Raw genomic sequence first — 13,957 nt, forward strand, 5'->3', positions numbered from 1 at the left:
GAAGGGTCGAATGACCTACTCCTGCTCCTATCTTCTATGTTTCTATAACCAGATTTGTCGCTCTCCTTTGAATATATTCACTCATTCGCCCTGCAAGCAGTGATGTTTGAGAGCTAAACAATCATAACTGAAGTGGGTTCGTTTGGAGGTCAGCAGGGTCTCAATGGGCAGCATGCCCCTCCCCAAGTCAGAAATTTGTGGGATCAAGTCTCACTCCAGAAAGCTGAACGTGCTAATGAGACACGAAAGTCTGCAGAAGCAGTGATTGTAGGAAAATCACAAAAATCCTGGAGGAACTCAGCAGGTCACACAGAAGCAATGATATATAATGGGTGTTTCATGCTGAGCCCTTCTTCAAAGTACCAGACATGAATAAGGTACCACGGAAAAAGGGCTCAGCCCCAAAACATTGGTTATGTGGACGCTCCAAGACCTGCAGCATTTTATTGCTTTTACTTGAGCATATAAACCTGCACTGCAGTAAGGGATGCCATGGAATAAGTGACTGGTGGATGGATGAGTTGAGCCTAAGGGCCCGATCCATGCTCTAAGTATGTTTGTCTCTACATATCAAGGCTCCATCCACTAAGAGGAGGATTCCTGGCCGCAACCTCTGTGAGGCAAGCAACAGATTTTTAGTTTGATTTGGAAATCCTGTTCGACACGAATGCCTGGGGTGAATGGCCTGTTCCTGTACAGTACTGTTCTATCATGATTAAAGACTGATTATTATATAATGACTATGTTGCAGTGCCTGAATGTCTCCTGCATTTCATTGGTTGCAAAGAATTTGGGAAATCCTGAAAGAGATACAAAAGGTACTTTCGAAGAATGGGTTCCCTTTCTAAAAGTTGAGTAGGATGAGAAAAGAATGGATTTTTCTTTTTAAAAAAAAAAATAATCGTAAGATCTGGTGGCAATTTGCGAGTTGGAAGATGAGCATGGACAGGTGTGATGCAATGTTGGTGACAGTTTAAATGTTTCTGAAGAGTGCTGTTAAGAAACTTGGGTAAGTATACTAAAGCTTTCAGAAGTGATGAGACATATGAAGATGAGGTAGATGTTGCAGAGGTTGATGATGGTTTGGATTGGATATAAAAGCTTCATCTCAGGAAACCTGAGATAATGCACAGTCCTGATGCAACTTCAGAAAGCAATGAGGAGCCAGGTATTGATGAAGCCAAATTTGGAGGGTTCTGAATGGTTTTGGTCACCTACACCAGGAAAGATATCAATAAGATTGAAACAATACAAAGAAAATTTACACAGATATGGCTGGGAGTGTGGAAGATGAGGTACGGGGAAGGTTAAACAGGTTAGGACTTTATTCCCTGGAGTACTGGAGCATGAGGGGAGGTTTGATGGAGATATTTAAAATTATAAGGGGTGTAGACAAAATAAATGTAGATTGGCTTTTTCCCACTGAGGGTGATGAAATACAAACCAGAGGACATGGGTTAAGGGTGAAAGGGGAAAAATTTAGAGGGAATGTAAGTGGGAACTTCTTCACACAGAGAATGGTGGGGGTGTGGAATGAGCTGTCAGCTGAAGTAGTGAATGCGGGTATTCTCCGACTTACCACAATGTGACTTACTGCCTTCCACAGATATGAGCAAATTAAAATATATATATAAAAATATTGCACCTTTACAATGAAAGTAGGTGCCTATTTATGGAAAATAATACCTATGGTAAGGGTGGCCAACCTCTCGAGAGCTGGCCTTGGTGGCAACCATGTTGTATTTGATGAATGATAACAAGGACACAGTGAAATTCTGCTTTGATTTCAAGATAGGGTCGGTCAGAATGGAACATGGATGCACATTGAGGAATACCTGTGTACAAAAATATGAAGGCAATAGATAAAAGCAAGCATTTTTCCACTGAGATTAGGTGAGACTACAATGAGAGGACATGGGTTAAATTTGAAAGATGAAATGTTTAAGGGGAACATGAGAGGGAACCTCTTGGTACAGAGAAGGGAGGGAATGTAGAATGAGCTGTCAACTGGAATGGTGGATTTTGGTTCAATTCTGACATTTTAGAAACATTTGGATAGGCACACAAGGATAGGAGGGGTATGGAGGGCTATCATCCAGCTGCAGGTCAATGGGACTGGGTGGAATAAGTAGGTCAGCATGGACTGGATGGGCCGAAGAGCCTGTTTCTGTTCTACAATTTGGTGGAAATGGATTTAATGAGGATTTTGGATGGGATGAATGAAAATCACAGTGTTGATCTTCCTCAATGTTTGGGTGAAGGAAGTTCTGTTGGTTTGGGCTAGATCTTGCCCTGATCCAACGTCCCCAAGCACAAACAAAGGGTGTAAAAAAAAAAAAAAAAAAAAAAAAAAAAAAACAATCTGCCAGAAAAACTCAATGGATCAGACTGCATTCCTATCTCTCCCCTGCCTGCTTCCATCTGCCAATCAGCCCACCCCACCCCCCACCTTTACGGAATCCACTTGCCAGCTCCAGCCTTAACCCACCCCTACTCACCAACCCACTACACTCAGTCCTGATGCAAGAACTTGTCTCGAAATGTCAGCCGTCCCTCTGCCTCCGCAGATGCTGCCTGTCCCATCTATTTCCAGCAGCAGCTCGTTTTGTTTCTGCTCCGGATCCTGGCAGACCCTTGTGTCAACTCAAAGAAGTCACTGCTCCAGAACAGAGATCTGAGCCCACTCCCTGCACCAACTCCTCCTCACTCCTTCAACACCCAACTGAATTCAATTTTTGCTTAACCTTCTAGCTCAGAGGCAATAAGGGGTGTTAAATGAACTAAAGGCAAAGTCCAGGCCTAAGACCTCCCTATTGGTTTTGCACTGGGGAGAGCATGAATGTGCCTTTTGGCAGCATTCATTGACTTGAAGGAAAGATCTAAGACTGAAAGGTGAGTACTTGTTCTGGAACTGAGTAACCAGGTCATAAAATGTCAGAAGCAATTTATCTAATACTTTAAAAGAAACCCACGGTCAAAAAATGTCATTGGCTGGGAGCCTTGCCTTTTTTTTCCCCAGTCAGACTTATTGTGGATACACCACATAAATGTTATGATATATGTGAGAGGGAGAGGGGAGTGGTCAGTGGGAGTGGGGGGGTGGCGGGGAAGAAAAGTTAAGGGCAGCCTGTAGGCGCCTGACTCCTCTTAAACCTCCAGCCTCCCCAGCGCATCCACTTCTTTCTTTTGCTGCCAGATTGAGTTTCCAACAATCCTCGACCTGCTGTTCATTATAGGAATCGTGCCTTTCAAAAAAGACGGGGTCTTTCTGAAATTACATGGTATCATTTATATATATAAATTATTTCAAGAGATCAAAGAATGCATTTGACTTGAGATGAAAAGAAATTGAAAGCTTGAAAAGGTGGCTCATTTGAGCAGTTGAAAGACTTGTGCATTAATGATTTCAAAAGGAATTGTTGCCGTTTCTGTTTGGCTAAAAAAGCCTCCTCACATGCCTCTAACTGGTCCACTCTGACTTTCCTCCCCTTTCCAAAATCTTTGAAGTATGGAGGGAAATTCCCTCCAGGAAGTGAGGGGAAATGAAACAAATTTTGACAGTCTGTGATTTTATATCCTGGGGTTATTTTGCAGTAATATCAGTGAGATTAATCCTGGAGTCCTGGGGAAACTCTGGAGGATTGACAAGTCTGTTTGGGATTCTTCTTCAAAACAATGCCATTAACACATCTCTCTATTTTTTTCTCTTCTTCCAATGATACAACTTTGTGTACTTTCAGCAAATATAGTATAGCCACAGGGCATTTTGCCCACTACATCCCTGCTGACCGCTTTTCCTATCTTTCTATGGTTTGCCTATTCAAATGACTGGCTCAAAGTCTCCTAAACAGTTGTCTTGGCTATCCTTTGTAGTAGAGGATGATGGCCTTCATTCCGTTGATCCACAGAGTGAAGTTGCCTGTCCCTGCATTTGTTTAACGTCTCCTTGATGTTGCACTCCAAGAAGCACACGATACTTCACGAGTCACCCAACTAGTTCCAATGGCATGGAAACCACGACAATTGCAGCTGATGGATTTGTTGCAGCTGTTGAGTTCAGAGTCATTTCGTCCGCCTGTTACGCCGTAGAGGACTTGGTTGGATTGTTCTTTGTCAGGGACCTTACCGCCATGGGTGACCCTACCAGGAGCACAGCTCCAGATGGCACCACTCTCAGGATCTCAGGGTCACACAAACTTCTCCACCACGACAAGGTGACAATCCATGGAGAAGTCCTAAACAGCGATTGTCTCTGATTCCACCCCCTCCTTTGTCTGCAAGGTTCTCCTTAGATCCCTTTTGAAACTCCCTACTCTCTTTTTGCCAATGCCTTATTTTTAATTCACCTACCACTGTGGGGGGTGGGGGGTGGGGGGTGGGGGGTTGGGGGTTGGGAAATGGGAAATGCTTGGGGGAAAAGAGAAATTCTATCTATCTTGGCTGTTTATAATTTGATGTGTCTCTATCAGATCAGTCCTCAGTCTCCTTTACTCCAGAGAAAAAAGTTCAGCATATTCAATCTCTCCCCACAGGTAAAGCTCTCCAATCCAGTCAACATCCTTCTGAATCTCCTCTGCATTCTCTCCAGTGCAACCATGTTCTTCCTATAGTGTGACAACCAAAACTGTATACTATAATCCATATATTTTGTAACATAACATCCCAACTGCTACAATCTATACCCCAATCTATGAAGGCAGGTATGAAACATGCCGTCTTCATCACCTTATCTAAGTGTAATTACGTTCAGACACTCATGTATTTGAGCCCTGAGATCCCCTTGTTTATGAATATTCCCTAGGGTCCTACCATTCACTGTATATGTCAGACTTTAAAGGCTGATACACTATCAATAATACCAAAAGACTGGAGTTGCAGGACGACAGGCTTTTAATGCCATAAGACTTGGACCATGCTCCTGTTCTGGCCCGATCCCAGGACTCATACTGAGGGAGGGACTTGGCGTAACCGCCTTTATTAGGGGATTCGGGGGGGGTGGGGGGGGGGTGGAGTCACCGAGGGAAGGCAGGCCAGCCATACATGAGAACCAAACATGTACATAGTGCCAGTAACCAAGTAACAGTCTTCTCTCTTTGGCTTGGCTTCGCAGACGAAGATTTATGGAGGGGTAAATGTCCACGTCAGCTGCAGGCTCGTTTGTGGCTGACAAGTCTGATGCAGGACAGGCAGACACGGTTGCAGCGGTTGCAAGGGAAAATTGGTTGGTTGGGGTTAGGTGTTGGGTTTTTCCTCCTTTGTCTTTTGTCAGTGAGGTGGGCTCTGCGGTCTTCTTCAAAGGAGGTTGCTGCCCGCCGAACTGTGAGGCGCCAAGATGCACAGTTTGAGGCGATATCAGCCCACTGGCGGTGGTCAATGTGGCAGGCACCAAGAGATTTCTTTAGGCAGTCCTTGTACCTCTTCTTTGGTGCACCTCTGTCACGGTGGCCAGTGGAGAGCTCGCCATATAACACGATCTTGTGAAGGTGATGGTCCTCCATTCTGGAGTCGTGACCTACCCAGCGCAGTTGGATCTTCAGCAGTGTGGATTCGATGCTGTCGGCCTCTGCCATCTCGAGTACTTCAATGTTAGGAATGAAGTTGCTCCAATGAATGTTGAGGATGGAGCGGAGACAACGCTGGTGGAAGCGTTCTAGGAGCCGTAGGTGATGCCAATAGAGGAACCATGATTCGGAGCCAAACAGGAGTGTGGGTATGACAACGGCTCTGTATGTGCTAATCTTTGAGGTTTTTCAGTTGGTTGTTTTACCAGACTCTTTTGTGTAGTCTTCCAAAGGCGCTATTTGCCTTGGCGAGTCTGTTGTCTATCTCGTTGTCGATCCTTGCATCCGATGAAATGGTGCAGCCGAGATAGGTAAACTGGTTGACCGTTTTGAGTGCCTGATGGAGATGTGGGGGGCGGGGCTGCTAGTCATGGTGGGGAGCTGGCTGATGGAGGACCTCAGTTTTCTTCAGGCTGACTTCCAGGCCAAACATTTTGGCAGTTTCCGCAAAACAGGACGTCAAGCGCTGCAGTGGTTATCACCACAAATGCATCACCTTGAAATTGTTGGTCTTAAAGTCCATCAGCCAACACAGCCTACTTTTCTGTCTGATCTGTATCTATGCTGCAGCCTTAGACAATCTTTCTCACTGTCAACAATGATGCCAAATTTTGGGTAAACTGCAAATTTAATAATTGTGCCTCCTACATTCTAAGTTAATCATGTGTATATCACAATCCTTGTTGTATGCACTGGCCACACACAGACTTCCAGTCTGAAAAGCCACCCTGCATCACCTGTCATCTAGCCAATTTTAGATTGAATTAGCCAACTTGCCTTGGATTCCATGTGTTTTGCATTATGAAGTAATGATATCCTGTTTGTATGAAAACTTCAAATAGATGTTCATAAAACTTCTGAGAAGCTTTGATTAATAGGGTAACTGGATTTACTTGGGATCTGCCTGGGTTATATAATGCTGGCTGGCTGTCCATCTCAAATCCAAATGCCAATTCACGTTTTTCCAATTAATAATGTGGCTTGGGATACTTTTCAATCATATTCATTCTATTGAGTTGGCTGTTATTGGCAAAGAAGAACTTGCTTTCCAAAAGTATACGTTCTTCCTAAAATTTGGAATTGTACAACTCAAGATATTTGACATTACATTCACTTGCAATATCCACAAGTTGTTAATTTCCCATTCCCAAGCATTCTATAAGTAGTAAATTTTGCAAGTTATTAGACAGGACCCCAGCCCCTCAATGCTCAGTGACAATAGGCAGGTCCTTTCCCACATTGGGATTCAGTGGGTCTCTCGCATGGATTCTTGCCTGGTCTTCAGTGTTCCATTGTGGACAGACAGTGCAGCCATTGTGGGCCAAACATCCTGTTACTGGGCCGCACTGTTCTATGTTTAACAGTTGGTTGCTTCCTCAATGTGAATTGCTGGGGGTTGTCCATGACCCACAGAGATCTGAGTATGTAGCTTCTGTGTCAAGACCAGCATTCCTCAGTGCAAGGAATGTTATCTCTATTACTCAACAACCTATCAACCCTTACAAGTTACTTTATTTGATTTTAAGCTGAAATTCAGCAGGGAAAGGAAACAGTTCCTTACTGGAAGAACATGCAATCCGTGTTTTGCAACATTAAGTATCAGGATGTCACCTGCAGCCACGCCAGAATCCAGGAATGTGTAGCCCACCCCAAGCAGAGGAAGGAGAATGAAAGGGAATGAATGTGTGACACAATGTCTGAAAGAGAAAGTGAATATAAGGATATCATCTTAGTGTTGTCAAGTCTTGCCAAAATTCATTCTGGCACTTTATAGTACTTGTGGCTTTTTATAAATGCCAAGGAGAGATTACTCAGATTAACAGATAGCTCTTGGCAGCAGCTTCTGAAGAAGGAATTCTGTTTGGTTTGAGACAATAACATACAATCCACCACATAATGCAGAAAACAATTCATTAACCCTCAGCAAGCATTCAGTGGAAGCTTTGAAGGCACCTTTGAGTAACCTCGAGAAAGCTCACTGCCACTGATCTCACTTTAATTGGAGATAAATGCATACCCCTTTAAATATTTACTTTGCAAAGACAACTGTCCCTCAGCTGCAGCACCTTCCCTTCTGAAGTTAGGTCATAGTTTCAAGCCTCATTTCAGAGACACGAGAAGAAAGTCGAGGCTGATGGATTGTAGGAAGCATCACATCTTCGTTTGAATCGATCAGAGAGTTTTCCCTCTTGGGTGGACGTAGCATTGAAGTATACAGGGTGTAACCTTTTGGGAAGTCGACCAGGGCTGGCAACATAGTAAGTGGGAGCTTTGTAGATCAGAGAGATCTCATGAGTATCTTACCGGGATCAGAGGGCTTGAGTTACGAGAAAGCTGGATAGGCTTTTTGCTGGAGCGTCGGAGGGGCATAGATGAGGTGAATAGTCAGTCTTTTCCCCAGTGTAGGACATTCGAAAACTACAGGGCATAGATTTGATGGGGAGGGGGGTGGGGTGTCAATGGGAATTTAAAAGGGACCTGAGTGGCAATATTTTGACACCAGCTCCTGTATATAGAACAAATTGCCAGAGAAAGTGGCAGGGGCAAGTGCAATTATAATATTTAAAAGATTTCTGGAAAGGTACAGGGGTTGGAAAGTGTCAGAGGGATATGGACCAAGCGCAGGCAAATGGGACCAGCTCATATGAACAACTTAATCAGTATGGACAAGTTGGGCCAAATGACCTTGGTGGCAGATTAACTACCACCCGGGCCCCTAGGCTGAACTTTATTAAGGCTCCCCCTGACCTTTACCCCCTGCCTACCCTTCATTGAATGGAATAAAGTAACATTAAGTTGCATTAAATAATATATTAGGGGGCTCCTTTATGGTTGATATTGATCCATGAGGGTTGATGGGACTATCCAAGGAGTCTAGAAATAATGGGGGAGGGGAGGGGGGGGGTTGATAAACATGGGGGTTCGATTGAACTTTTGGCATCGAAAGAATTGTAGAGCCCAAGGTGCCTGTTCCTGCCAGAAACCCCCCTTTCAGGCCCTTAGGCTTAAGCAAACACATCTTCATGGTTAATCCACCACCGAATGGCCTATTTCCACTTCACAACTCTATGATTCTAAACTGGAAAAGAGCGAGGGGCTTTATCCCTCAACTAAAGAATGCAATCTAAGTAAACTAATGTGGCTAAAAGCTGAGATGTTATAGGGTTTTTACCCCCTCCATAAATCTTCGTCCGCGAAGCCAAGCCAAAGAAGAAAAAGAAGATAGGGTCAAGCAGCATTGAGCTGTTTCAGTCCAGCTCATTCAGGCTGGCGAAGTTGGCATTTTGGGCTCATCCCATTTGCCTCCCTTTGACCCTTCTGCCCCATGGATCAAGTCCAAATTACTTGCCCATGGCTACAGTTGTTTTGGTCTAAAGAGGAAAGGACGCAGGAATAATGAATACATGGGCTATGATCTTCCAAAATTCCTTTGTTTTGGAAAGGTCCGAACAGAAACCCCACCAAATTAATGCCCCTTTTCAAAAGAAGATGGAAGAAAGAAAGCAAGTTAGACTGACATCTGATTTTGGCAAATTGCTGAAATCTGTAATTGAGGGGTTGATAGCAGGATTTGCAGGAAGAAGAGCCATCACAGTTTAAAGAGATGGAAACTTGTTGAACACATTTATTTAAATTCTTAAGAGGATGTGAGCAGCAGGTTGATGAAGGGTCTTTGTCCTAAAGCATCAAGCCAATGGCCCCTTTTAAACTATAGCACCTGGATGGCCCTCCTGGGGCCCGGATGCAATTACTGCATCTTGGAACATATGACAATAGGCTTGAACTTGAGGCACAACCATTCTCAAAGTGCGGATAAACTTAATCTTGTCCATTCTTGCTGTGATATTTCTTTTCACCTCAAATTTTTCAGCCAACTCAGAATTTAAATTTAAACATACAGCATGGTAACAGGCCATTCCGGCCTACAAATCCGTGCCATCCAATGAACCTACAACCCTCTGTATGTTTTGAATGGTGGGAGGAAACTGGAGGTCCAGGGGAAAACCCACACAGACACGGGGAGAACGTGCCAACTCCTTACAGTGCGGGATCTGAACCCCAGTCACCCCTGTACCTTTGGTGGGGTTTCTGTTCAGACCTTTCCAAAACTAGGGAATTTTGGAAGATCATAGCCCATGTATTCATTATTCCTGCATCCTTTCCTCTTTAGACCCAAACAACTGCAGCCACGGGCAAGTAATTTGGACTTGATCCATGGGGCAGAAGGGTCAAAGGGAGGCAACCAAAATGCCAACTTCGCTGGCCTGAAGGATCTGCTCAATGCTGCTTGACCCGATAACATTTCAGCTTTTAGTCATGTTAGTTTACTTAGATTGATGCTGTAAAAGCATTGCGCTAACTGCTGCACCAAATGTGCTGCCCCTGAATGGGCAGAGGTGCGGTGGAAGCAAGTTATCATCAAGGCCAGGGGAAAAGGGGCCAGTCTGCCAGCGAGTGCTACACAGGGAAACTAATCAAATCTTGCAACAAGCAAGAAAATCTTGTTGGACCCATCGGTTGGATTTTGGTTGAGCCAGCACAGGACCCAGATTTCACAAGAACATCGAGTTTGCTTGAAAAGTACAGAATTATAACATTTAATTTTCTACAGCTAACTTCTAAGTAACTTCGGCAAATCGCCAAGCAGCATTTTTGTGAAGTTGGGCTGCAATGCTTCACCCGTCACCAGCTTTGCTTGTTGATATCTCAGCGTCAGTTATGTTTGGATAATTACCCTGATGTCTTTGTGATAATTATTTATAGGCCAATGAAGCACTCTTAAGAGATCAGATATCACACTGCAAAAATAACTGAGTTAATTGTTCCCAATAGTCACATTTAAAGGAGAAAACAAAGCATTAGTCAAGTCACCTTTATTTATCGTTCATACCATGCTCGCACGGTAAAGACGAGCTAATGTTTCTCCATGAGAATGGAGCATATTTACATAAATGTAAGTTATAAGTTAAACACCTTAAAATATTTAAGACGTATATAGTAAAAGTACTTTGGCACTACCACGATGAATATAGATGTTTGTATGGGCTGGCCTGCCCCTTGACCTGTGACTCCTTCCTTCCCGATGTCCCCATAAAGGCTGTCACACCCAAACCCTTCCTTTAGTACTTGCCTTGGAACCGTGTTCAAGCTGAGCTGACACTTTAAGGTGATTAAAGTCTATTAATCAAGATTCTCTGTCTAATTGTGGTTGATTGGAAGTACAACTACAATCTCCACTATCTGTTCTAGGAATTCAGGAACCTGATGGCTTGGGGAGGAGGGGAGGAAACTGTTGCCCAAACTGGACGTCGAGGCCCGAGTGCTACAGTACCTCCTACCCGATGGCGGAGGGAGAACAGTTTATGTGAAGGTGTACATTTGTTTGATGGTGGCACATTCAGAGAGTATTTTAGAAATAAACAGGAGCATTATATACTTTATATCTCGGTGGTTAAATTTATAAAAATCAGTATGGGCAAGCGATTGCAGATGCTGGGATCGGGAGCCAAACGCAAGTGTTGGGGATACACAACAGGTCAGGCAGCATTTGTGGAGGGAAATGGGGAGTCACCATTTTGGGTCGAGATTGCACGTGGAGAGGTAAGAGTGCAAGAATAAAGAGAGAGGGTGGGGGAAGGTGGGCCAGCTGATGGGCTAATGAGAGGACCATGATGAAAGATAGATCAAGATAGAGGAAAGGGATGAAGTTGGAGACTGCTGAGAATGGGAGGCAAAATAACAAAAAAGAATGCAGTGCTCTGGAACTCAAACCATTCTCTCCCGCTTTCAACCGCCTGGGGCAATGGATTTGTAGTGCTATCAATTTGACCCAACAGGCGAGAAGTTGAGATTAATAGGCTTTAATCACTGTAAACAGTCATATTTTACATGCTGTTGGCCTGATTCCAAGGCAGTACTGAGGGAGGGGGAATGGGGCGATACTGCCTTCATCAGGGATCCTGGAGGGGGAAGAGTTACAATATAGTGGGCGGGCCAATGACTGCAAAACATGTTCCACCACAGGACTGAATGCCTAATTTGGATTACTGTGATGTGTAAGGGATTGACCTAAGGGTCAATGAACAATGGAGTATGACCCACTGCAAGGTAATAAACCTAGAGGGAGAAGCAACTTTGGAGCCACACAACTGAACCAAATTTCTTGTTCATTGTGCCATTGCTGTTTGTGTGGGTGTCCGTGATTACACTCCTGTACTTCATTGCTATAAGTCATTTTGGAATGCCCTGAGGTGCCATGGAAATTCAAGTTCATTCATTTTCTTTGTGCTTATTTTCCAGCTTCCTACCTCTCCCTTGCTTTCAAACTGCCTCTTTCCGCTTCTCCCTCTTCCTTCCAGTCTTTCATTTTTATCTTTTTCTCTTTGGCTTTTTCCTTCCACTTATTAATCCCGCTGTCTTTATTTCTCCCTCCTTCACTCTTTCTCTACTTGTTTGCCAGAATTTCAGAAGGGTTGGGTTATTCAAGAAGACCATCTTGTCGGTGCTCTTTGAGAAAGAGCCTGCCAGGCTAATCACACCGTCCTGCAAGGAGTTTATAGCCCTGCAGGTCATGACACTTCAAGTAATGTCCATGCACTGTTTAAATGTTATGGTACTTTTTGTTTTGACTGACCCCTTCAGCAGTTTTGATGGAGGGCAAACATTTCCACCATTCATCATGCTAATTACTTTAAATGCATGTCCACTGGGTTTTGACCTTCATACTAAAGGAAATAATTCTTCCTATTTACTCTAACAGTCCCTTATAATTTTAGCTGGTTCGATTACATTTTTTGTCTTGAATATTTATCTTCGCATCCTTTTATATACTTATTGCTTTGTTTTAGTTTGTGGCATTTTGTGGTAATGTATACTCTTTTCGTGGCTGTTTCTTAAGCATCTGCTTGACTGCAGCAAGTAAGAATCTTGGAACCTCTGCACCTTATGGGGCGATACAATTGGCGTAGCGGTTAGCACAACACTTACAGCGCCAGCAATCAGGACCAGGGTTTGAATCCTGCGCTGCCTATAAGGAGTTTGTATGTCCCTGTGTCTGCGTGGATTTCCCCAGGGCCTCCAGTTTCTTCCCACCATTCGGAATGAACTGGAGGTGTGGGTTAATAGGGTGAAAATTGGGTGGCACGGTCTCGTGGGCTGAAATGGCCTGTTATCGTGCTGTATGTCTAAATTTAATTAAAAGAAATATATGTATATGACAATAAACTCTCACTGTTCATTAGTCCCCTCAGCCTCTTCGGCTCCAAAGAAAACAACCCTGGTTTACCCATTCATTCCTTTTAATTACAAATTGCCAGTCCTAGCAACATTCTGATAAATCTCTCTCCAGTTCAACATCCTTCCTGGAACGTGATGACCAGAACTATCTACTGTCCTCAAGCTGTGGTACATAAATGTTGTGTACAATCCCAATACGGTCTCTCTGCACTTGTCCTGCAGTGATTGGGTCATGAAATCACAAGCATAGAAGCAGGGCCTTTAGCCTATTGAGCCCGTGCTGTCTATCAAACCCCACTTATACTAATGAAGACGCTGTTTACATCCGGTACCGCACAGATGGCAGTCTCTTCAATCTGAGGCACCTGCAAGCTCACACCAAGACACAAGAGCAACTTGTCCGTGAACTACTCTTTGAAGATGATGCCGCTTTATTTGCCCATTCAGAGCCAGCTCTCCAGCGCATGACGTCCTGTTTTGTGGAAACTGCCAAAATGTTTGGCCTAGAAGTCAGCCTGAAGAAAACGGAGGTCCTCCATCAGCCAGCTCCCCACCATGACTACCAGCCCCCCCACATCTCCATCGGGCACACAAAACTCAAAATGGTCAACCAGTTTACCTAGCTCAGCTGCACCATTTCATCGGATGCAAGGATAGACAAAGAGATAGACAACAGACTCGCCAAGGCAAATAGCGCCTTTGGAAGACTACACAAAAGAGTCTGGAAAAACAACCACCTGAAGAAACACACAAAGATCAGCGTGTACACAGCCGTTGACATACCCATGCTTCTGTTCGGCTCCGAATCATGGGTCCTCCACCGGCATCACCTACGGCTCCTAGAACGCTTCCATCAGCGCTGTCTCCGCTCCATCCTCAACATTCATTGGAGTGACTTCATCACCAACATCGAAGTACTCGAGCTGGCTGAGTCCACAAGCATCTAATCCACGCTGCTGAAGACCCAACTACGCTGAGTGGGTCACGTCTCCAGAATGGAGGACCATTGCCTTCCCAAGATCGTGTTCTATGGCGAGCTCTCCACTGGCCACCGAGACAGAGGTGCACCAAAGAAGAGGTACAAAGACTGCCTAAAGAAATCTCTTGGTGCCTGCCACATTGACCGTCGCCAATGGGCTGATATCACCTCCAACCGTGCA

Source organism: Narcine bancroftii, chromosome 5 (genome assembly GCF_036971445.1).
Source record: "Narcine bancroftii isolate sNarBan1 chromosome 5, sNarBan1.hap1, whole genome shotgun sequence".
NCBI lineage: Eukaryota > Metazoa > Chordata > Chondrichthyes > Torpediniformes > Narcinidae > Narcine > Narcine bancroftii.